The following is a 23,757-nucleotide window of genomic DNA, read 5'->3' as shown; positions in this document are numbered from 1 at the left end:
TGGCTAGATGGCATCACTGACTCGATGGAGGTGAGTCTGAGTGAACTCCGGGAGTTGGTGATGGACAGGGAGGCCTGGTGTGCTGCGATTCATGGGGTCGCAAAGAGTCGGACACGACTGAGCGACTGAACTGAACTGAACTGAACTGAGACCAGTTATCTGGAAGCTGATCCTTAGGAGAGTATTATTCCTTGACATGGAGGAAGTCTCCAGAAATCTTTGCTCCTCAACTGGAAACTTCCCACCCTCCTCGCTGCCGTGACCCTGAGCGTCACTTAAGCACGTGGACTTGAACAGCTGGAGGGGGCGGGCTGGGAGAGCCTGTGGACAGCGCCTGGCAGTGTCTGGGCCCGCATGGCTCCGCTCTACTCGGGCGCCTGGAGGAGCTGCAGCTAGAGGGCTGTCTGATGCTCCCGAGCTGCAGGCTGGGTGGGGAGGAGGGGAGCGCGAGGGCGGGTAAGCCATCAGACCCGCGGAGCCGGGGGTGTGAGTGTATTTATATAGGACTGAGCCAACCTGCAGTTTCAGATTTCAGACTCTGCTTTATTGGAGAATTTTCCCTGGTTTTCAGTCAATGCTGTAACAGAGAGAAAGCTGACACCAGAGCCTTCCTGGAAGGCTGGGGAAATTCTGGATTGCCGGGCCCTCTCCTTGTCTCCTTGCTTCTCAAGGGAGGAGCCACTCTCGGATCAGGAGTGTTGTTAGGATTCTTTCCCAATCAACAGCCTGCGTCTTCCAGCTGGGTCCTGGCTGCCAGCATGGAAGGTAATATCTGGGGTCCCGGGCACCTGGGCTGGGAAGAAATGGGGCTGTCCAAGCCTTCAGGGGAGAGGACCCTGGGGGGAGGAGGATACACATGTTGGGCAAAGAGGAGTGGTTCACAATAAGAGAGATAAGAGAGAGAGAGAGGAGTGTCTGCTGAGGGAGAGGAAGGGCAGGGAGGGAGGCAGTGTGTCTGTGTGTGTGTGAAGCACTTCTATTGTTTTTGGAAAGCAAATCATCTTTACACTTTCTCTTTATTATCATCTCTTTATCTCCTAACAAATAAGAGTGTCCCATGAATATCTATCTTCCTTGAGGGTCTCCAATCAAAAAGTTAGAGAAAATTTCTGACTTCCTAGAATGTGAGTATTTTTTCACTTGTGGGATTGCAAAGGGGACTTAGGGACATGGAGGTGTGTGTCCAGAGGACTCTTGTCCCTGGAGTCAGCCCTGGGTGTTGCAGGCACTTGGAAACACTCCCGGTAGAGCTAACTTGTAAGTCTGTAGAGTGGGACGGTTTAACCAGTATAAATTCTAGCATGGCCTCCACGTAGTATTAGGGTGATCCAGCTGAATGAGATCAAAGCTATTAGAGACAAGTGCCAGGAGCACTTTCTTCTCAGAGCCTCAGAACTGGGCAGGATGGAGGCCAGTGCCTGGGGTGGAGGTGGGGTAGGGGCTTGGCACTCTTCCTGAAACCCAAGTTTGGATGGGGTGGTGATTGGTGAGTCAGACTGGCTGAATGCGGCTCTGTCTTCCCAGGGTTTGCGTGGTGTTTCTCAATGGCCAGGAGCAGAGATCAGAGGCCTACCTCATACTGGGGCTGGTGGGTAGGCAGCCGGGCCAAGGTGCTGGGACCTGTCTGTGCAGTGGTGTCCCCTGGGCAGCACGTGCTGTGCAGCAGGGTCCGCAGGAGTGGTGGGTGCTGGCCGGGCCGGGCCAGATGTGGCTTTTGAAAAGCAGATTTGGGGTGCTGAGATAAGCATTGGAAGAGGAGTGTGGTGGAGTCTGCTAGAGGCAGAACATGGAGTTCTGGAAAGGATCCAGGAGAGGGGACTAGGGAATCTTAGGTTCTGATACAGTTCAAGGCTGTAGCCAAACAGAGACCTCAACTCTCAACACAGATGTAACCTGTGGGTGAGAGGACCACAGTTTGCCTGCTGACTTCTGAATATAATGAGATGGATGGATGAGAGGTGATGAGGGCTAGGCAAAACACATTTTCAGCTTGAGAAATTATATACTGCAGTTGAGTCTGGGAGGCAATCACACAGTTATTTATTAGGCAGGATAATTAATATGTAGTGTAGCCTGGTTATTTTTGAAACTATGGGCATTTAAAAAAACTATTTTTTATTTACATCACCAGCTACTTCCAAATAGAATTTTAGTGTTTTTTTTTTATATTTGGTAGATGGTGCAATGCATCAGTTTGGCCAACAGATAATAATAACCTTTCATTTCATTCACTTGTGTATGGTTTTCCAGCTTGGAGACACTCTCTGGCCCAGTTCAAGCAGCTGTTTACCAAGCCCTGTTCTCTCCTAGGTGCTGTGTTAGAGACTGGGTATACAGTCTCTAAGACTTATCTACAGATAAGACCTGGTTCCGCCCTCAAGGATCTCACAGTCACTGTAACCCTATCAGGAAGACAGAATATCATTCCTATAACATAGATGAGGAGACGGGAGCTAAAAAGTGCGAAGGGACTCACGGTTAGTCAGCAGAAGGATTAGGATAAGATGCAGCTCCTAATCCAGTGCTCTTTTGTGTTTCCTCTGCCCCCAAGTAGTGTCAACTTCCCTCCACTTCATCCCCCACCTTGTCTCCACCAGAGTCACGAGCAAGCAGCCATTGTCTGTGGAAGGCAGCATGGAAAAAGTGCTTCCTGCAATGGAGTCGGTCCTCTCTTGGGTCCTACTTGTGCAACTGAAATGGCATCAGTGGGTCTGCATACATGTGAGCTGCTGACCTGATCCTCTCTACCACTCCCCAGTAGCCTCCTTTAGCTCTTTATTCTTTTCTTTTTCTTGCGGGTGCGCCGGGTCTTCGTTGCTGTGGGCTTTCTCTGGCTGTGGTGCACAGGGGCTGCTCTTCATTGCGGGGCACGAGCTTCTCTGAGCAGCGGCTTCTCTTGTTGTGAGCGCAGGTTGGAGGCGCCCAGGCTTCAGGAGTCGTGGCTGACAGGCTGAGTCTCTCCTCGGCATGGGGAGTCTTCCAGGACCAGGCATCGACTCGTGTCCCCTGCCCTGGCAGGCAGACTCCTACCCGCTGTTCCACCGGGGAAGTTCTCTCTCAGATCGTTCTTGACTTTGGGAAGATTATCTTCCTCCCCCTTTTTTTCTGGATTATCTGAACAGACAAGGGGACAGTAAAATCCAGGAGCTCATGGAAACCTGGGAGACTCCACGAGGAGGTAGATGCTCACTGAACACCGGATTTATAAAATAATCAACATTGCTTAGTTCTTTGTAGTTGACAGTGTGTGTTCACATGAGCAAAGATGCTTGTCGATTCCCCCTCCCTTTCAAGTCTGCCAGCTCTGATTTCCTGGAAAGGTCTGAATCACCAAAGCTTAGGATTGTTCTCTTCATTTTTAGGCTTAAGCTGAAAAGGACATAGAGAGGTCATCTATCCCAGTGATTATCAAATTTTGGTCTGTGACAAGAGTTTTCATCAGTCTGAAATGAAATGAGAAAAGAAAGGGAAAGCATATTGAACTTTTTGGCAGGGAAGCAAAAATGTATTCAGTTTAAAGGATTTCTTTTGGGGGCAGGAGATGTACTCAAATATTTATTCTGAGGCTATGGCTTGCTTATTCTTTTCAAGAATTGGTGATGAGAGTAGATGGTAGGTAGGCTTTTTAAATATCCTTATTTGGCAAATTGAAAAGTTGGCAACTTTATAGTGGTTCCTTAAATTTCATTTTTTGAAATTTAACTAGTCCATGAAATCAAAAAATCTTGCCTCCAGGCACGATTTTCTTCAAACAGATGAGACTCTACTTCCCTGATAGGGGTTCTTTGGGGCAGATTTCTGAAAACTTGGATTCTGATCTTGTCATCACTGTTCTTTCCCTCTGGGTTCTTGGGCCATGATAAACTCACATAGAGTCTCGGTTTCTTCATTTTTCCATTGTGGGCGGTTTCTGCCTCCAGGACAAGGTCACCAGCAGAGGAATGTGTTCTCACTTCCTCCTCCCCTGAGTCTGAGACTCTCAAAGGGGTTCTGGAATCAGGCCTTGCTGGTTCCTATTCCTATAGTCATCTCCTTTGCTTGGAAAAGATGGAGAGGGTTTGTGGTTTGAAATAGGCAGCAGCATGAGGTACATTTTACATTTGAAGTCTTGGTGTCCAGTGTTAATCATTTGGAAGCACCTTTTTAACTAGGTGGCCAAGAGGCAAGGGTGTTAGAAAGGTCTTGCCATCAGTTTTTGAAATGGTGGATATCAACTGGAGCTTTTCTAAATCTGGAGGCTCCTGAGGCCTTAGAGTGTTTTGAGTCTTTTACCTTCTGTAGTCAGGCCTGAAATAGCAACAAATATGTGGGAATTCCCGGGCAGCCCCAGCTACCAGACTGAGACTCGTGGTTGGGTGTGCACATGTGTGCAGACTTGTAGGAGAGAAGACGTTTAGAGGAGGGTCAGTTTGAAATCACCCTAGAAATTGAACTAGATACTCTTTTTGAGACTTGTTCTAGGAGCTTTTTTTTCCTGAAAGCCCGGGAATCTTTTTGTAGGATAGAATTTTCTGATTTTCCACCCTGATTTTATGTTCTGAAACAAGAACCCTCCTAACCTAGGAAAGCAGCGTTTGGACTTAGTTGAGTTTGGGAGTCTGGTAGTAGACTCACCCCAAGCTTCCGTGGGGAGGAGGGAGACGTGGGACAGACTGCTAAAGGCAACAGGAGAGCCGCAGGCTCTGAGCCGGAAGACCAAGCCCAGGGGCGAAATCCTCTCAGAGGTTTCTGGATGGTGGTGGGGCACGAGTACAACCACCTGGGAACAGCGCCTCGGAAAAGCCTGAGCCTGTGGCTGATGGACACCACAGCCTTACTCAAACCAACGGAGAGGGACGGACAAAGTGAGAAGGATCCAAGAAGTTCAGATGGGAGATCTCTGCCGCCCGCGGAGCTCCTGCCCAGGAGACCCCTCAACGGCCCCTCTGATGGCTCCGCCGAGGTTTGGGGCCGTGGTTCTCTTAGCTCATCCCTGATCACCAGCAATGTTGGCTTTCCCCAAGAGAGCTTTCATGAGGATTTTGTCCTAACTTTGGGTAGATCGGGACACAGAGTCAAGGAGCACAGCGAAATTCTTGGAGAAAATCTCTTCTGAGATTTTCAAGCCAAAGGTGAGCGCCATTCAGCATGCCTTTTTCTGACAGCAAAGGTCAGCAAGATGTGACTGGAGCTTCACAGACATCCCCATCCTCGTCACAGTGAGGTAATAGAAAGCACTATCCTTTTTCTGACTGCAAAGGTCAACAAGATGTGACTGGAGCTTCACAGACGTTCCCATCCTTGTCCCAGTGAAGTGACAGAAAGCACTATCCAGGCTCCAGGGCCACCTTTCCTTTCCATTGACTGCATGATTTTGGGCAATTCAGTCCCTCTCTAGGTCTCAGATTTCTCATCTGTGAAGCAAGAGGGTTGAATTTGATTGCCACTATCCTACTCAGCTCTGCATGCACCAATTCTCCATTTGACCAACAGACCTTATCACTCCGAGAGTCTTCTGTTTTCCTCTGAGATGCAGGTCTGCTGTCCAGCAGTTGCAGGTCTGTTGGAAAAGTAGCTTGAGGTGGCAGGATAAGATGAGTTATTTTTGAGACAACAGACCCAGGGTCAGAACTGAGATACCCACTTGGACTTGAACAATCGTGCATCAGGACAGGTTAAGTCCTTCACAGTCATTAGTAAGTCCCTGAAATGTACGGCTAGAGCCAAGGGACCTGTGAATAACAGTTGCCCAGTATTGGTCACAGTTATGGGCCCGGGTTTTCTACTATTTTAAAAGCCTCCTGGGGTCATGAAACAGCATTAGCGAAACACGCCAAACCTGTTCCACTGCGTGTCCGAGGTTTGTTTCTCATCCAGAGTGTCCATCTTCATCATTTCTCTCACACTCAGCATCTTTTCTTCCTTTAGCCCAATTCCCCACACTCTTTGGCTCTCTCCACGCCTTAGCATTCCCCAAGTCTCTGTCACCCCTTCCCCTGAGAATGCCTCTAGGGAGGAGGGAGCAGAGGTGAAACTGTGGGGCAGTGGTAGTGGAGAAGGTGCTAGGAGCCCAGTGAGGTGGGGAGTTGGAAGCATACTTGGAATATTCAGGCATGTCTATACCTGAAGCCAATCAAATACCAGCACGCTGCCTCTGCCAGCTCTGTTGGGGTGGAAAAGCAGCAGATTCTTATGGGCTGATGGGCTGGTCTTTGGATCCCCTCCCCTCCCCATGCCAACTTGTGTTCCGGGAAGCTGGCTCCAGGCTGCAGGAACCCAGGGACCCAGAAGAGATTCAGATTGTGGCAAGGCAAAAGCTTTCAGTATTTGTCAACATCTTTAGCTTAAATAACCCTGATGGCCTTCCTGAGCCACCTGACTTCAGGGGCTGGAGGAGGAGCTCAGATAGCTCCAAAACTCATCATCTGAAATGCCTGGGGCCTGTGGATTTCAGAATGGTAACATGATGCACACACTATGTATTACATAAAAACCTCCGGCAGAGTCTGGAACAGCTCCAAAATCACACATATTAATATTTCCTCAGCAAGATGTGTCTAAAGAATCACAGAAGTGGGATTTTTTAAAAAGGCTAAAATGAGTCTCATGCCAGTTCAAGTGATGCTACCAACTAGGTTTGAGTCAGGTTGGGTTCTGCCATCAATCCAGTTAAGAAAAAACTTTACATTTTCAGATATTTGTGGATTTGGGAATGTAATTAAGGCATTGCAGTTCTATACTGCCTCATATAACCCTATCACGTGGAATTAGCATTCCCATTTTACAGATGAGGAAACTAAGGCTCAGAGAGCATCAGTAGCTTGTCTAATGCCATTTGGCGGGTAAGTGGATTCCAATCAGAGCTGACCTGTGATTCCATACCACCCCTGTTCATCTCCAGAGACAAGCCGTTTCCTCCGAGGTAGGGCGCACTTTACCTTTGGGAGTGACTGAAGGAGATTTGGGGGTGTGTGGGTGGGGGCGGAGCGCTGACTTTGGCGTCTTCCCTCATTAGGAATGCTTTTCCTGCACATCCGATAGGGATCATTTACTGACTTGTTCTTATTTATACTTTGACTTCTGGGATCCCAGTAAGCTAAGGTCTCAGAAGAGAAGAAGCTAAAGTTCAGTCAATTTTGTGGCTTACAAGACGAATCCAGCTGGCTTCATCGGGGCTGTGAGAGCCAAGAACAGATGGGGTCAAGTTGGGTTTAGTGAGAGAAGCATCACTTCAGTGGAAACAGCTCTGCAGAACCAGCGGGATACAGTGCTTTCTGCTTCCCCACACCACCTGCTGCAGAAGGCTTGCCTCGAGCAGGGACCCATTGGAGAGGACTGTCTGGAAGGATAACAAACTCCAGATGAGGGTGAGAATGGTATGCAGCTTGAAGTAAGGAGAATTCAATCAGGAGGGTTTCACTGGTCTTCATTAGTGATGTGAAAAAAAGGTCAAAGGAACAGCTAATTCAATTTATTGAAGATAGACCACATGCTTTTTAACACTTCATTGGACAGATGATCATTGGTCTGTTGTCTGGGCAGTGACATACGTAACCTCCCTCCCCTACCTGCTAACTGCTGTCAGACAGTGCCTGCTATTCCTGTGTCACCTCTCAGACAGGAAGGATTGGAGCTCTTATTATGCAGGCGCACAGGAGCCCGCAGCGTCCTGTGCTGTCAGGAGCCTCCCATCCGTGAGTTCCAAGCAGCTCGCAGGTCAGCCGCTCTGTCTGGGGAGTGGCCTGTGCTGTGTGTGTCCTTCCCTAGGAAGCTACCGTTAGGAGGAGTGGTAGGTTCGTTGCCATAGTGACAAGGAACATCTGCTCTGGCCAACTAGAGAACAGAGGAGGAAGATATTCTTAAAGGGACCGTTAGCTCATGGATTTGGTGGCAGGGAAGAATTGATGCTTTTGAACTGTGGTGTTGGAGAAGACTCTTGAGAGTCACTTGGACTGCAAGGAGATCCAACCAGTCCATTCTGAAGGAGATCAACCCTGGGATTTCTTTGGAAGGAATGATGCTAAAGCTGAAACTCCAGTACTTTGGCCACCTCATGCGAAGACTTGACTCATTGGAAAAGACTCTGATGCTGGGAGGGATTGGGAGCAGGAGGAGAAGGGGACGACAGAGGATGAGATGGCTGGATGGCATCACTGACTCGATGGACGTGAGTCCGAGTGAACTCCGGGAGTTGGTGATGGACAGGGAGGCCTGGTGTGCTGCGATTCATGGGGTCGCAAAGAGTCGGACACTGAGTGACTGAGTGACTGAACTGAACTGAAGTGTTTCTGAAGGCCTGAAGGACAGAGCAGATCCCTTAGTCTGAGAGAGCTGTGAGTCTCTAAGGTGGCAAAGGACCCTCGTTTGCTTTGGAAAGGGCAGGAGAAAGGATATAAATTTTCTCCTCTCCTGAATAACGAATGTCCTCTGGGAACATGCTCCCAGACCCCTGGCCCATCCGTCAGCAGAGGTGGCCTACCACCTTCACTAGGGACTTAGCTCACCCACGTGGCCCGCACTTCTCCTGTTGCCAGCTCTCTAAACACCCGAGGAGCTTTCCCTGACCTGGGAGGCAGCAAATCCACCTGCTTTCCCTGACCCCTACCTACATCCACCCTGTCCTCCTGCATGGCCTTCTAGGCCAGCTCAGGTCTTAACAGCACTGTGTTCTGCAACCCTTGGGCAAACTCCTTGGCCCTTTTCCTTCCTCTTCCTTCCTTTTCTTCCTCATGCCAGCCACATCTACGGAGTTTAGACGCTGGATCCTCCAGAATTCATCTTGTCTCTCTTCCTGATGTTAGTTATAACTTTCGAGTATGTTACTGGAACTGCTCAAAGGACTTGAAGCCCCAAGGGGATTGCATTGTGAAGTTCAGAGGGATGGCTGGGCTGCAGGAACAAGCTAGAATCAAGAAGCTGGCTGGTGCAAGTGTGGCCTTGCCCATTGGTCCTCTTCATGGGCTGGCTTCAGGCTCTTCTCCCTGCGGGGCTGTCCTGGCTCCGCGTCAGTCTAAAGAGATGGCTTCTCGCAGCTCCCTTGTGTACATGTCACCTGAAGAAGGACTGGTCTTTTTTTTTCTCTAAATTCCAATTCCCATCCCTGGAAAGGTGTTTTGGCTGAGCTAGGGTTGGGTGGCTACCTGGAACCAAGAGAGTGGCATGAGGTTGCAGGAACATGGCTATTACCGCTGTAACTCTGTGGTATCGGGGTGGAGGGGCAGTGTCTAGAAAGGGATGGGTACTTTCTTTTTTTTGGGGGGGGATGGGTACTTTCTATCACCGATAGCCTTTCCTGGACCTCCAAGCCCAGAGGTGTTTGATTTGCAGAGTTTATACACCCCAATATCCTTTGTCCAGCTCTCTCCCCACCTGTCTACGAGGCTGCCGAGGCCTAGGAGGTAGTGACGGCAGTGTGGCTGAAGAGGCCCAGGCGTGGCTGTCCTCGCCATTCCCCACGGGTGGACAAAGTGTGGAACCTGAATCTTGAAGGCCATTCAGGGCCCCACCCTCCCCAGAGGTAACATTCTATCCCTTTAGTAAAGTCCTTCATGAAAGATTTATTGTTTCATCAGACACTAGGGAGTCAGGATCTAAAAGCTGCACATCAAAAGCTCATCACTGTTTCTACATTCAGTCTTTGATATTGTCGTTGAGTCCACGGTCCCCCATTCCATCTTGGGCTTGTTGGAGGACCGATGCCATCTTGTTTGGGTTAGTATTGAAACAGGGACCATGACATCATCGCCTTGTGTGAGACGACAGGGTGGCTAGGCCAGGGTGTGTGGGATTGGGAACCATTTCTGGCTGGCTGTTGCCCTTAATCCAAATGAACTCCAAAGAAAACACAACGAGGGGTCAGGTTTGTCTAAGCTTTTCATGGCGCTGTGTCTCCTTCATGCCTTCCCCTGCCAAAAGCCTCAGCTCCATCCACAGTGATGGCAGACACCCCAGAAGTGCGGGGACTGGAAGGGGTGGGTGTGTGGGGAGGCGGCCCAACCTGGCTCTGCTCTGGGAGGGGCGTGCGGGAGGGCAGTGGGGAACTGAGCCCTCCCCTGCTCCAGCCTGACGCCCCTGGAGCCTGGGAGCCGAGGGCGTCTTTGGGTGGAGGAGAGGGAGGGCCTGCAGGGTCCCAGGGGCTGAGCTATTTCTGTAACCCAGAACACACATGCCACAGCCACAGAGAAGGTCAAACTCTGGGCGCAGGGCTGGAATGCAGGGGCCAGGCAGCGGAGGGAGCTGCGGTCGCACCCCTCCTGGCAGCTCAGCCAGCCCCTGCATTGCTCCCTGGGGAAGGTGTGTTACCCAGAGCAAAGTGCGTGGCCTGGGGAGGGACGGTGGCAGAGATGCTGGTGCAGTGCTTTGGAGGGGTTTGGGGAGAGCACAAAATCCAAATACCCATTGCACTGGGATGGGGAGGAATTTAATTCCAGGGTGTGGGACTCTATTTCATGCTCTCTGCCATGGAAAAATCAGGTCAGGCAAAGCCCTGTGTGAAGGGCAAGAGAAACAGTGCTGAGGCTGGGCCCAGGAGGCTCGGACAAGCACAGGTGTGTGAGTTGCGCCTGTGTTCAGAGATCCGGACGGACCGATGCGGGGTCAGTTTACGAGAAGCAGGGTCAGCCTCTGTCCGCTCAGTGTGAGCCTCCCACCCACAGCGGCCCCGTCCAAGGCCCCTCTTCACTTGGGTTTGCAGTCCTTTCCTTCGTAAGCGCTGCCCACGTTGATGCGCTTCAGGCCCACTCACCTGGCTATGCCCCTGCGTCCTGGGCGCCGGCACGCGCACCGCCCCTCGTCCCCGCCTGCCGCTGCACTAGTCCTTCCTCCTGCGTACGGTGCCCGCTGTCCTTCACGCTGTGCCCGCATCCTCACACGTGCTTGTGTGTGGTTTGGGGCTTCTGGGGTTTCTGTTTATAGTTAGAAAATCGCCCTGCTCCCGCTCTGCCTTTGTCGCAGGAGAACCATCTTCCTGGCTGAATCTGACCGCCGCCTGACCCTTGGGCGCCCTGCCCTTGGTCCGCCCCTATTCAGTCCCCTGCTGCGTGTCTTCTGGCTTGTCTGCCTTCTCCTGCTGTAGGGCTCCTCAGCCGGAGGACCCTAAGACGGGAGCGTGCTCCAGAGGGGCTTAGGCTTTCCTGGACCGGTAACCTTCCCCACCTCCTTTGCCCGGCTCTTTGCTGAAGTGCCCAGGACTTAGTGGCCTCTTGTACGCTCTCATCAACTCTGCGGACAAGGTGGCTCCCCGCTCAGGCCCGGTGGGCCCCAGGGGCAAGCACTTGCCCGCATTATACAGCTGCATGGGCGACTACCAGCACTAGGGCCTGAACCTTCCCAGACAACTCCTCCAGCCCAGGGATGTGGCCCCTAGATGGACTTGCTGTTTAACTTCCAAGTGTGACATGACATAGAAAAACAAGATCCCCTCCTCGTTCAGAGCACGGTAGGACAGACCTCCGTCCTCTCTAAGATTCTTAGGTGTCGATTATGCTGGCTCCTGAGGGTAAGGGGTCTGCCTCAGATGATTGCGAGTGGTCTGAGGTGGGTGGGGGCTTCAAGGCATTCTTAACTAGGTTGAGAATATCCAAAATACTATCTTGATGGATAACTTCTTTAGGCGCAGTTGTTAAGCATTTGTCTTCATGTGTCAAAGTGCTGAGGGGTTTTATAGTCAGAAATTAGGCCATCACTTCCTATGAGGGAATGATCTGAGGCAGGGGCAGATAGTAATGATTTCTGGCATTTATTGAACATTGCAAGGTCCGGGTCTCTCAAATTCTCTGCTTGTATAATCTCATTTAATCCTATGACAAACCCTTGAGGTAGCAGTTTATATTATCTCTGTTTGCAGATGGGGAGATGAAAGCACAGAAAAGTTATCACTCACTCAGAGTCCCTTAGGTAATAACCGGTGCTGTCAGATTGGAATTGGGGCGGTCTGACTTCGGAGCCAAAAATCCCAAGGCCAATGCAGATTCAACTCCGCAAAAATAAACTAAAGGGTTAGTTTGTAGGATGATGCATGAGAAGGGAATTTCAAGTTGCACAACAAACTGGAAGTGGGAAAAGAGTTGGCTTTGGGCTGTGTCCTGGGCTCTCACCCCGGCTTTCCCGTTTCCAAGCTGCCTAGAGCTGCTTCCCTGATGGCTCAGCTTCCTCCTCTGCAAGTGCAGGGCCGTGGTGCCTGCCTCAGGAGGTTGAGCAGAGAATGTGCTAGTTTCATGGCCTGGGTCAGTGTTAATTTCCTTTCTTTTCGGTGCCAGTTGTCAAGTCTTCCTGGAGCGAGTGAGGAGTGATTTGAGAATTCAAGGTTAATTCTTTTTTTGAGAAGCAAATGTCTAACCAGCCCTCCAAGACCTGATCTTCCGGACAAGACTTCCTACCATTACCATTTCCTACTGGTCCCTGCTGGGACTGCCTGGAATTGGAGGAAAGACAGGCTGGACAGAGAGGAGTGTTTGGCTTAATGTAGCTCTCAGACCGCCGTCACCCTCTGACCCTTATCACTTTATTTTTTCCTTTTAAAAATAAGGACATTCTCTTACATAAACCCAGTACAGTGTACAAATTCAGGAAACAACACTGATACGTTACTATTATCTAGTAGACAGGCCATATTCAGTTTCACCAGTTGCCCTAATAATGTCATTGGAATCTAATCCAGGAGCATGTCTCTGCTCCTCTTTAATCTGGAATAATTCCTCAGCCTTTCTTTGTTTTTCATGCACTGAGGTTTTTTGAAGAGTGCAGACCTCTCCCTGGCCCTTTCTGGGCCCTGTCTCGTCTCCCTATCTCTCTCCCAGTCTCTCCAGTCTCATCCCTGAGCAGGGCTGAGTAAGGTAAGGTGGTTGAGGCAGTCTCCTTAGGCACAGCATTTAAGAGGCTGCCAGAAGACTCAGTAATCAAGATAAATAGCATTTATTGCAATATTAAAAGAAATAAAAATCAGTGTGAAAATTTCATCAAGGACAAAATATCAACATTTTCAGTAACAACAGAATCAGTAACAGTGCCACCCTAAGCCATGTTGGAGCCTCAGGCGAATTGGAAATTGTGTACTACTAAGGGAATGGCACCCCACTCCAGTACTCTTGCCTGGAAAATCCTATGGACGGAGGGGCCTGGTAGGCTGTAGTCCATGGGGTCGCTAAGAGTTGGACATGACTGAGCGACTTCACTTTCACTTTTTACTTTCATGCATTGGAAAAGGAAATGGCAAGCCACTCCAGTGTTCTTGCCTGGAGAATCCCAGGGACAGAGGAGCCTTGTGGGCTGCTGTCTATGGGGTCGTACAGAGTTGGACACGACTGAATCGACTTAGCAGCAGCAGCAGCAATCTGGTCTTTATTTAAAATATTTCACTCATTATGGATTTTTTGCACTAATTTTTATTCCAAAATACTGCATAAAACTTTGATCAAACTTGATCATTGAGCTTTTCGATGCCTCTTAACGTTTTGCACCTTGCAGCGTGGATTTCCGCCCTCCCGTCACCCTGTCCTCAGAACAAGGGAGAGAGGAGGGGGGCTTCCAGCTCCCGCAGAGCAGGGGGGCAGATGAAGAGGGGAAGGAGGCGCAGGGCCTGGAGTCCTCTAACAGCTTCCAGCTGCTTCCGCATCCACCGGACTTCTGCCTTGGGAGTGGTGTTGGGTTGGTTTCCCTCCTCTCTCATCAGATACGCGGTCTGATTAGACCCTCAGATCCCCTCTTCTCTCCCAGGCGAGCCTGTCTTAGTATGGCATGGTTCCCCTTAGCTGAGCTGATTATGACCCGAGACCTGCCCCGTTTTCCCCCGTCCTAGGGTCCCTTCCAGTCTCCTAGCACCACTTGTGTGCTACGAGAACGTCTGCTCAGCGTGGGGCGAGCACCCCGATGCTGGTCTGCGTTCTGTGGTCCTGGGAGCCGAGCCAGGGCTGAGGGACGGGCGGGGTGCCCCCAGGCTGCGGGCAGACCGTAGTTAGCAGGAAGAGCTCCACGCTGAGGGTAAGGGACTCTTGTAGGAGGTGGGTGATCTTACCTCTGTGAGCCTCAGGCTTTCTGTTTGTATGTTTTTTTGTAAAATGAGAGTGTTAATATTTTTCTGCCTACCATATAGAACCATAAAAGAATCATGTGAGATGATGAGGAGAGGACTTTGTGAACCAGGTTTTATTTGATATTTTCCCTTCTGTCATAAAACAAACAATTATTTTTATAAAGACGATGTTCAGGTCTGCCAAATTATTTGACCTAAATCCAGGAGAGAGGTCCAGGCTGATTCAAGGCCACATCGGTGCCCGTCTTTAACCAGCCGTCTAAAGCAGGTCACTAGGGAAGCTGGAATCCCCACCCTGCCCCGCCACACCCCTACCTGCCCAGATCCATCACAGCAGAGCCCCAGGGGTAGGTGGTTTTTTTTTTAATGTCTCATCTGAAGACTTTTCTTTTTATAGCTTTAGAGAGGTACAATTGATTTATGATAACTATTGAAGGGGTAATATTTGATGCATTTTTTTTTTAAACTGTAGCTACAATTAAGATAGTACACCTGTATCTGCTGCTGCTGTTGCTAAGTCGCTTCAGTCATGTCCCACTCTTAGCAACCCCATGGACTGCAGCCTACCAGGCTCCTCCGTCCATGGGATTTTCCAGGCAAGAGTCCTGGAGTGGGGTGCCATTGCCTTCTCAGACAATGTATCTATCACTCCCCAAAGTTTCTTCCTGCCTTTTTGAAATCCCTCTGTCTACCCCATCGCCATAATAACTGCTGATTTGCTTTCTGCCACTATAAATTAGTTTACCTTTGTGAGGGTTTTGTATAATAGAATCATAAAGTATACATTTTTTACTTGGGGGAAGGGAGTTCAGCTTCTCTCTCTCAACACAATTATTTTCAGATGCATCTGTGTTGTTATGTATGTCAGTAATTCATTTCTTTTTATTGTTGAGTCATGTTCCATTGTATGGATGGTACACATAATGTATTCTCCTATTCATGGACATTTGAGTTTCTTGCAGTTTGGGGCTCTTACAAACAAACTTCTGTGAACATTTGTGTTCAAATCTTTGTGTGGACATATATTTTCATTTCTTTTGGACAAATACCTAGGAATCCATGTATGTTAAACTGCATGGAAAAGTTTGGCAGTTTCTTAAAAAGGTAAACAAAGTGGAAGTACCATTTGCAGCCTTATCAGCAGGGTATGACTTTCAGTTCATTTACATTTTGGTCAACATTTGGTATGATTAGTCTTAATTTTAGCAGTTCTGGTGGGTGTATTAGTGTTAGCTCGTTGTGGATTCAATTTGCTTTTCCCTAATGACTAATGATGTTGAGCATGTTTTCCTGTACTTTATTTGACATAGCGTTTCCTCTTTGGTGTAGGATCTGTTTAAATCTTTTGCACATTAATGGACTTCCCTGGTAGCTCAGCTGGTAAGGAATCCACCTGCAATGCAGGAGACCGGTTCGATTTCCGGGTCAGGAAAATCCCCTGGAGAAGGGATAGGCTTCCCACTCCAGTATTCTGGCCTGGAGAATTCCCATGGGGTTGTGAAGAGTGGGACAAGACTGAGTGACTTTCACTTTCACTTGGCTGTCCTGATATTTAGGTGTAAGAGTTCTTTATATATTCTAGATGAAAGCCTTATGTCACATGCTTTGCTAATATTTTCTCTAGTTTATGGCTTACCTTTTTATTTTTGTAACATGTTTTGAAAAGTAAAGCTTTTTGTTTCAATGAAGTTTGATTTCTTGATATTTTGTTTAAAACTGGTGCATCTTATGTCGTATTTAAGAGATTTGCCAAGCCAAAAGCCACTTAAGATTTTTTCCTCTGTTTTCTTCTAGAAATCTTATAGTTTAAGCTTTTCATTTTAGGCCTTGGTCCATTTTAAGTTAATTTTTAATGGTAAAGTCGAGGCATTTTGTTTTTGCTTTTGGTATATGGACCTCTAGTTTTTCTAGCACCATGTACCGAAAAGACTGTCATTCCCCCATTGAAATGTCCTTATGCTGCTGCTGCTACTGCTGCTAAGTCGCTTTAGTCGTGTCCGACTCTGTGCGACCCCAGAGACGGCAGCCCACCAGGCTCCCCCGTCCCTGGGATTCTCCAGGCAAGAACACTGGAGTGGGTTGCCATTTCCTTCTCCAATGCACTAAAGTGAAAGGTGAAGTCGCTCAGTTGTGTCCGACTCTTAGCGACCCCATGGACTGCAGCCCACCAAGCCCCTCCGTCCACGGGATTTTCCAGGCAAGAGTACTGGAGTGGGGTGCCATCGCCTTCTCCGGAATTATCCTTATACTTCTATGGAAAACCAACTGACCGTATCTGAATGGGTTTATCCCTAGACTCTATTCTGTTCAGTTTATCTGTAGGTGTATCTTTATGCAGATACCACATTGTCTTGACTACTGTAGATTCTAATCTTAAAGTCAGATCATCTAAGACTTCTAACTTTATTCTTCTTTTTGTAACTTTTGGGGGTTATTATAGGTCCTTTTAATTTCTATATGAATTTCAGAGTACCTGTATCAATTTTTACAAATAACCTATTGGGATTGTATTGACTCTATAGGAAAATTAGTGGAGAATTGATATTCTAACAATATTTAATTTCCTTTTTCATACAAACAGTATATCTGCCTTTTATTTAGATTTGATTTAATTTTTCCCAGTAGTAGTTTAGAGTTTTTGGTATATAGGTCTTGCACATCTGTTGTCAAATTTATTCCTAAATATTTCATATTTTTTACCCTGTTGTATGTAGTATTTTTAAAATTTCAATTTTTCACCGTTTGCTACTAGTATCTAGAAATAGAACTGATTTTTCTATGTTGACTTTATATCCTGAGCCCCTGTCCCCCTTTAAAACTCAGTTTCACAGAGTGGGAACCTTTAAATACTGAGATGCAGGGCTTTTACATGAAATGCTAAGCATTTACAACAAAGGCACAAACATCAGCGTCCTTTGCCGGTTTAAGCTGATCACACTCCGGCAGTCCTGCAGCCAGCTGTGGCTCTAAGGGACGTGAGCGGGGAGCGGTATGGTGAACCTGACTCTGCAGGCAGTGCGGCACCAGGTTTCTGGGAGTATTTCTGAGGGTGGACGCGGCAGGCTGGGAATGCTCGCAGCCCCTTTAAGAGACCAGGGCCAACCCGCCATCAGGCAGCTGGGAAGGCAGCCCAGGAGATAAGAAAGGGCCCCCTGGTAGATTTAAGCCAGGGTCTTGAGCCACAGTGACTGGACTGCTGACAGACAAGAACAAGGGGTGGTGAGAGGAGATGCAGCCACTGGACCCAGGCTGGTACGAGCTGGAGCAGCACCACCCGCTGGGGCCAGAAAGGAAAAGGGGGTATTAACTGTGGGCGTGCAGAGAGAGGGTGCTGACGTTCTCCAGCATAGCCTATCATGTTTATGATTATGGTTTAAAAACCCTACGAGACTACTTCAAGGCTTTATATGTAGTAAATGTTCAATAAATATGTTTATTGAGCCCTATATGCTATGCTCCCTCTACTGATATCTCACTTATGCTACAGCATACAGTGAGATCCTCTGTTATAGGGTTTGGAGACTGCCGGATTTCTTGCTCAAACTAGAAAAATCCTGGCAAGGACTTACTCTGAAAAGCCTGGAGCTGCTCATTTGCACATATCTGCATAGATTTGCATACGTCCTACATGTAGATACTTTTATGCTGGATTTAGATTTTCCCAAATCAGTTGCCTATTTTTAAAGGGAAAAGGAGGTAATTTCTCTCTGCTCGTTCCTGGTCACCTTTCTTTTGCATCCACTAAAGATGCAAAAATGATTTCTGCAACTCTGAAATATAGATTACCTGTGCCCCACAGTTTGTGTAGATACAAGCAATCCTTTGCCTGTCAAGTTATTTTCCTTTTTCATTTCTGTTACAGTTCCTAGCTCCAAACTCCTGGGTGAGTCAGGGAATCATTAAGGCAAAGAAACCCTCTAGCTAAACAGCCAGGAGCTGAAATTGCCTAGAAGCCTTCCGGGATTCCGCCCTGTACCTGCACAGGGAGGCTAGAGGCGCTTTCACTGACCTGAAGCCCCCTTCCCACTGTTTCCTGGCCCAGGGCTAGGCATGCTATGACTACCTTTGTCTGTTCTCTCTCCTCCAGGAATAAATAAAAATATCACCCCTCCCCCCTGATCCTGGCTCCTCTATTGGCCTGCTAGGCAAATATTTCATAATGTGGGCTCATCCAATTGGGCATTGTGCCAGGACCAAGCGCCTCAGGTTGCCAGTGTGCTCCAATCAGGCAGGGCAGCCTGGGTGGGACTAGAGGGCTCCTGCTCTCCACATGGGAGGCAGCGGCATTACTCAGGTGGATGGCATCAAGGCAGGAGTTCCTGCTTTCTCGGAGCTGGGAAGAGGGGACGGGGCTGTCCATCAGCCAGCTGGAGGCAGCCAGCACTGAAGGGGTTAAAGCCAGTCAGCATGTGTGGCTGTTAATGATTGCTACCCACCAGGGGCCTGATGAGTGTTAAAGGAGAGCCTTTTCCCTATTCCTGAGTGTGAAAGGAGTCAGAGAGAGCAGAGGGCATCGCAGAGAAGAGCTGGTAAGTGAGTGGTCCTCTGTCTCGCTGTCTGTCTGTCTGGGAGGCTCTGGAGCAAGTAAGGGAGCTCCAGTATTCCCATACCATCAGCTGGAGTGGGCTTTGTTACAACTGGATGCACATTCTCAGCGTTGGGCCAGATTTCAGTATCACTCCTATTTATTAGAAGGAAATCTTCAGGGTTCTCTTAGTCCAAGGGGGTGAACCCCTTGGCACAGATGCCAGAAATACAAGTCATTGTCTGCCCTGCTGCAGAGACAATGGTTTTGTGTACCCCTCTGCATGCAGAGCTGGAGCCCGGCTCCCCCCGCTCCCTGAGCCATTGTCTCCAGAGCAGGGGACTCGGGAGCTCTGGGCAGAAGTGCCATCGGCCTCCTCACAGCCATTTCCTGGGCCCAGCACTGAAGGAAAGCAGTAAGGGCTAAACCAGAGGAGACTGGCATAGCTGTGCCCTGCCTTTTATTCCCTTTACTTCACGTCAAGTGTGGAGAGGTGGGAGGCAGGATGCAAGGAGGGGGCGTGGAATAGAGAGTTGGCGCGAGACTCAACTCATTAGAAGACAAAGTTTGTCATTTGGGAGCAACAGAAATCCAGGAAGAGAGAGAGCCATTCTTCTGGATTTAGGTATCTGTTGTCCCCTTTCCCCAAACTGCCAACTCAGGACCCTCATTCCTTCTAAATATTGGGGCTCTTTGACCGAGGCACCTTCTCACGTTGGGTCAGACTTGTGCAGGGAATGTGGACAAGTTTCTTTGCTTTGTTGGTGGAGTGCTAAGACGGACTTGTCTCAGCTGATGTTGTGTGTGTGTGTGTGTGTGTGTGTGTACTCATGCATGCACAAAAAATGAAAGCCTGATTTGTCTCCAAAGCAGAAATGTTGACTTTACCCCCATCGTAGCCAGAAGCCCTTTTGTCCCCTGCCTCTTTCTTGGGAGGAAAAAGGTTCGATGACATAATGGTAATAGTAGGCGGCCCTGGAGGGGTCGGTCGGGTAGGAACAGAGGGTTCCCTGTGCCGGTCTTGAAGGCAGGTTTGAAAGATAAGGCAAGTCCAACCCTCTGGCTTTCAGCTGTGGTGCTTCCTCCAGCTAAGCTGCCCACAGGCAAACAGAAACCAGGCACGAGAAGGGGCGGTGCCAGCTACCAGACCCAGCGGCAGCAGCGAAAGCAGCCGTGTTTCCGGGCATGTAAGCCAAGAAAGAGGGGAAAGTAGGAACTGGGAGAGGAGCTGCCCCTTCTGGTGTTCTGCCTTGTGCTAAGAGTTAGCCGCAAGGATGACTAGCCGCCCTCCATCCTCAAACTTCCAGGAGAAGCACCACAGAGCAATTGGTGTTCCCAGGCAGGGCGGTCTTCGTGGGCACACAGCTTGTGCCGTGGCCCTGCATCCTCAGAAGGACTTGGTTTGATGCTCTCCTGTCACCGTCCTGAACTTCATAATGTTTGAGCAAGGAGCTCTGCCTTTTATTTGGCTCTGGGGCCTGCGAATTACGTAGCTGCACTATTCCCAGGCCAGCCACAAGGGGCAGCATCGGGATGGTGTTCACGTGCTCCAAAAGGCACAGGCACACTCACCCGTCACTCAGGTGTCCCTTACCAAGACTGGCTTCCGTCCTGACCAGGACCAAGCCCAGCGTCCCTTTTGTCCTCTCCAAAGCACATGTGTCTTCTTGTCTCAGCATCCCCACCGAGGCCTCCTTCAAGGCTACTGCATGGCAGGGGGACAGGGCAGGGGCCCGCAGTGTCCCTCCCCAGGTTCTCCCATCCACTTTCCTTTTCTTCCCAAGCTCCTCTGTCCCTTGTCTGGGCTCCAGGCAGGGTCTAGGCCTGGGAACACCTCTCCCATTCCTCTGAGGTCGTCTCCCCTCCCGGCTCCAAGCCAGTTATCAATGGGCACACTCTGGCACCTGCTTTGGGTGCTGTTTGTTTAAGAACAGACTGTACCCCTGGGATCAGCACAGGTTCCAGGCTGGGTGGGGACAGGGAGGTGCAAGGGAAGGAAGACCCTGAGCCTGCTGTCTTCCCTGCAGTTCCTTTCCCTGCCTCCCACCCCGTGGAGGCAGGACCAGGCAGACCCTGCAGGCCAGCTGTCCCTTCTTCCCCCTCTAGCCTCACCAGCAGCTGACCAACCCAAGAAGGAGGAGGGGGTAGGAAGGAGGGCCCGTTCCTTGCTCTCTTCCCTTTGCCAGCCTCCATGATCCTCTCTGTAACTTTTCTCAATTGCCTCTCCCAGGGCCTGTGCCCATTAGGGCTGTTAATAACAATATTTTCAAACCCTGGAGGAGTCTTAGTGCATCTATTTTAAAATGATAGATACCTACATTAACTTTGATTGGACTTTCAGATGTATCCTTTGATTTTAGATGTTTAACATTTCTGTTATTGTTGTTGGCAACAGATTTCCTTTTCCTTTTTCTTTTTTCCTTAGCTTAGGGCTATAAGAGAACTTGCATTTCCCTGAGGACACTAAACCCATGTCAGCTGGTGGAAGGACAGACTGGTTTGGAGTTATGTGTTTTATAGAATCCAAAATTATTAGAACTGGAAGATGGCTTAAAGAACATCTAGCCCAGTGCTGTCCAACAGAATATCCACCGGGGTAGAACATGCTATAACCTTCCTGTCCAATTTGGTGGCCTCTAGCTGTGGTGGCTCTCAAGCCCCAGCAGATTGTGGCTAGCATGACTGAGGAACTGAAATTTTAATTTTATTTAATTTTAATTAGTGAGAATGTAAAAAGCTGCATGTTGACTAGTGGCTACTAAAATGGATGGGATAGTGCTCTTTGTTTTATTTTATTCTTTTATTTTATTAATGTTTATAACATCAGTCACTGACTGAGCAACTGTTACGTGCCAAGCGTTCTCCTGGGTGCTTTAAATATGTGTTCTTGTTTAATCTTCCGAGGGCTTCCCAAGTGGTTCAGGTGGTAAAGAATCTGCTGGCAATGCAGGAGACCTGGGTTTGATCCCTGGAGAAGGGAATGGCTACCCACTCCAGTACTCTTGCCTAGAGCATCCCATGGACAGAAGAGCCTGGTAGACTATAGTCCATGGGGTCGCAAAGAGTCGGACACGACTGAACGACACGACTGAACGACTAGCACTTTCACTTTAATTCTCTGACCAATTCGGTATCACTCCATGTTCCAGACGAGGAAACAGACCCAGAAAAGTTGAGATGTCAGTACTGGTCAGCTACAGTCACGCGCCCACCATTCTTTAAGTGACAAGTGTCTCCAAAAGTTCTCTAAGTTCTTTCCCTTCCAGGTCTCACTTTCTCTTTCTGGGCTGTCAGGGGAGCTCACGGTGATTTTTCTCAGCACACAGAGATGGAGACAGCAGTGACTCTCTCCAGGCACAGCCATTGCGTGCCGGCTGCTTCCTCTGGTGGCCCTTGTCCCCAAGCTCCTCTTGTATCTTTTCTGCAGCAGACAGCAATCTGGGAGAGCCCTCTGTCTTCCAAGCCCTGAGCCAGCTCCCTGCGTCCATGGGAAGTTCCAGACTCCTCGCTCCCATCAGGAGGAGGTGTTCAGAGTTTCCCACAATCCATCTGTGTCCCTGCTGTTCCAGGTCAGGAGAACCAAGCAGCCGAGCCCTCGCAGCCGGCGAGTGAGGGGCGGTGCTCACACTGGGGCTTTGCTCCCGGCCCACCTGCCTTTGCATCTGCACCACGTGCAGCCCTGTGAGGTGGGGACCTCCTTCCTCCCAGAGCAGATGCCTTGGCCCTGCCCTCCTGCGCCCATTGATTCACCGCTCTCTTCTCCACCAGACAAAGCTCTGCTCAGTAGACTCTTAGCAGAGCCTGGCTGGCCAGTCGGAAGGGAGAAGGGAGAGGCCCCAGAGCAGATAGAGCCCGCCCGTCAGATCCCCTGGGGAGAGGCTTCATGGCTGAGCTCCCCTGCCTCACTCCCAGTTCAGCCTCCGGGAGCAGAGCAGCACGCCCCATCCGCCTGCCATGGGCAGACCGCTGGCCACAGATCCGGCCAGACAGATCGCAGCCACCGCATCAGACAAATCTCAGCCACCCCACCAAACAGCCGTCCACTTCCCGGGTGTGAGGTGCCGGCCAGGGCACAGGGACAAAGAAGGCCCAGGCTGTGAGCGGTTTGTGTGTGGCTGCCCCTGCACTCCTCTGCACTAGGCAGGTGTTGTGGGACGCACGTTTTTGGGCACGTCCCACCCCACGCCACACACGTCACCTGTGGCCTTCAGGGGTTCACAGTGGGGGGGGTGTGTGACCTTCATCGCTGCCTTCTTGCAGCAGGCCCTGTGGAGCCGGAGTCCTCCTGATTCACAAGCCTCTCTCCCTCTTCTCTTCTAGAGTGAGGAGCTCAGGCTGGAGACGCGGTGGGGACTGGGGGCAACCAAGGAGATGTGAACTTTGTCTTGTATCTCTTGTTACTGTGAGTGAGTGAGTGAAAGAAAGTCGCTCAGTCGTGTCTGACTCTATACAGTCCATGGAATTCTGCAGGCCAGAATACTGGAGTGGGTAGCCTTTCCCTGCTCCAGGGGATCTTCCCAACCCAGGGATCGAACCCAGGTCTCCCGCACTGCAGGTGGATTCTTTAGCAGCTGAGCCACAAGGGAAGCCCCTTGTTACTATAGCCGAGGCAATGAATCTCAGCTCCCCTGACTTGCGTGGGCCCTGCCCTGCTCCCAGGCCAAGGACCAGAGACCATGTGAGTTTAATGTTTTCCTGTGTTCACCCCTTCAGAGCATCATCAGCTTTATTCCTCTGCTGTCTAGTCTAGTAGGATATTTAAGCACAGCACAGTGGAGCACTAAACAGGCCACCACTCATTACTACTGTTTCATTCTTAAAATGAGGAAACTGAGGCACGAAACAGCTTGACCCTTGCAGATTGCTGGGCTGGGAACCAAGAAGGCATGTGTAGCTTTTCAGGGTGTGGAAGGAGGGGCCAGCCCAGCTGTGTTACTCTCCAAACACTCACTCGGTACTGTTCCTTCCCTCGGGGTGGGTGGGGTGACTGCTGTCTGCGGGACGCCAGGACCGAAGCTGCCGAGCTAGGAAGGGGGAGGCCTGGAAGCGGACAGCTGGGCTGCCTCAGTGTCTGGAGAGCAGGGCTCAGCTTTGTTGGGCGAGGGGAGGTAATTAGTTCCTGCCCTGCTCGTTCCTCTGGGGCCTCTTCCCCGTTGCTGACCGTCGGGGAAGCAGCTTAGAGGCTGAGGGGAGGGGACTGGAGCCCTTCTCCTCTGTTCTGTCT

The 23,757-nt window shown here is 49.8% G+C and overlaps 1 protein-coding gene across 18 annotated transcripts in view; it reads left to right on the top strand.

The window, feature by feature from the left end:
* The window catches only part of PLEKHA6 (pleckstrin homology domain containing A6), a 138,305-nt gene that overhangs the window by 62,383 nt on the left and 52,165 nt on the right, over positions 1-23,757 (top strand). The window contains exons 1-2 of one of the 18 annotated variants that reach the window (XM_027564223.1): positions 470-765; positions 1,050-1,124. The exons of 15 other annotated variants lie outside the window; for them this stretch is intronic. The gene's annotated coding sequence lies outside the window, so the exon portion shown is untranslated. Of the gene's footprint in view, positions 1-469; positions 766-1,049; positions 1,125-18,281; positions 18,538-23,757 lie in introns of those variants that run through there. 2 more of the 18 variants (XM_027564220.1, XM_027564221.1) reach the window with 2 other exon arrangements.

Source organism: Bos indicus x Bos taurus, chromosome 16 (genome assembly GCF_003369695.1).
Source record: "Bos indicus x Bos taurus breed Angus x Brahman F1 hybrid chromosome 16, Bos_hybrid_MaternalHap_v2.0, whole genome shotgun sequence".
NCBI classification, from domain to species: Eukaryota; Metazoa; Chordata; class Mammalia; order Artiodactyla; family Bovidae; genus Bos; species Bos indicus x Bos taurus.
Note: the sequence above shows the minus strand (reverse complement) of the source record. Positions and strands in the feature narration are given on the sequence as shown.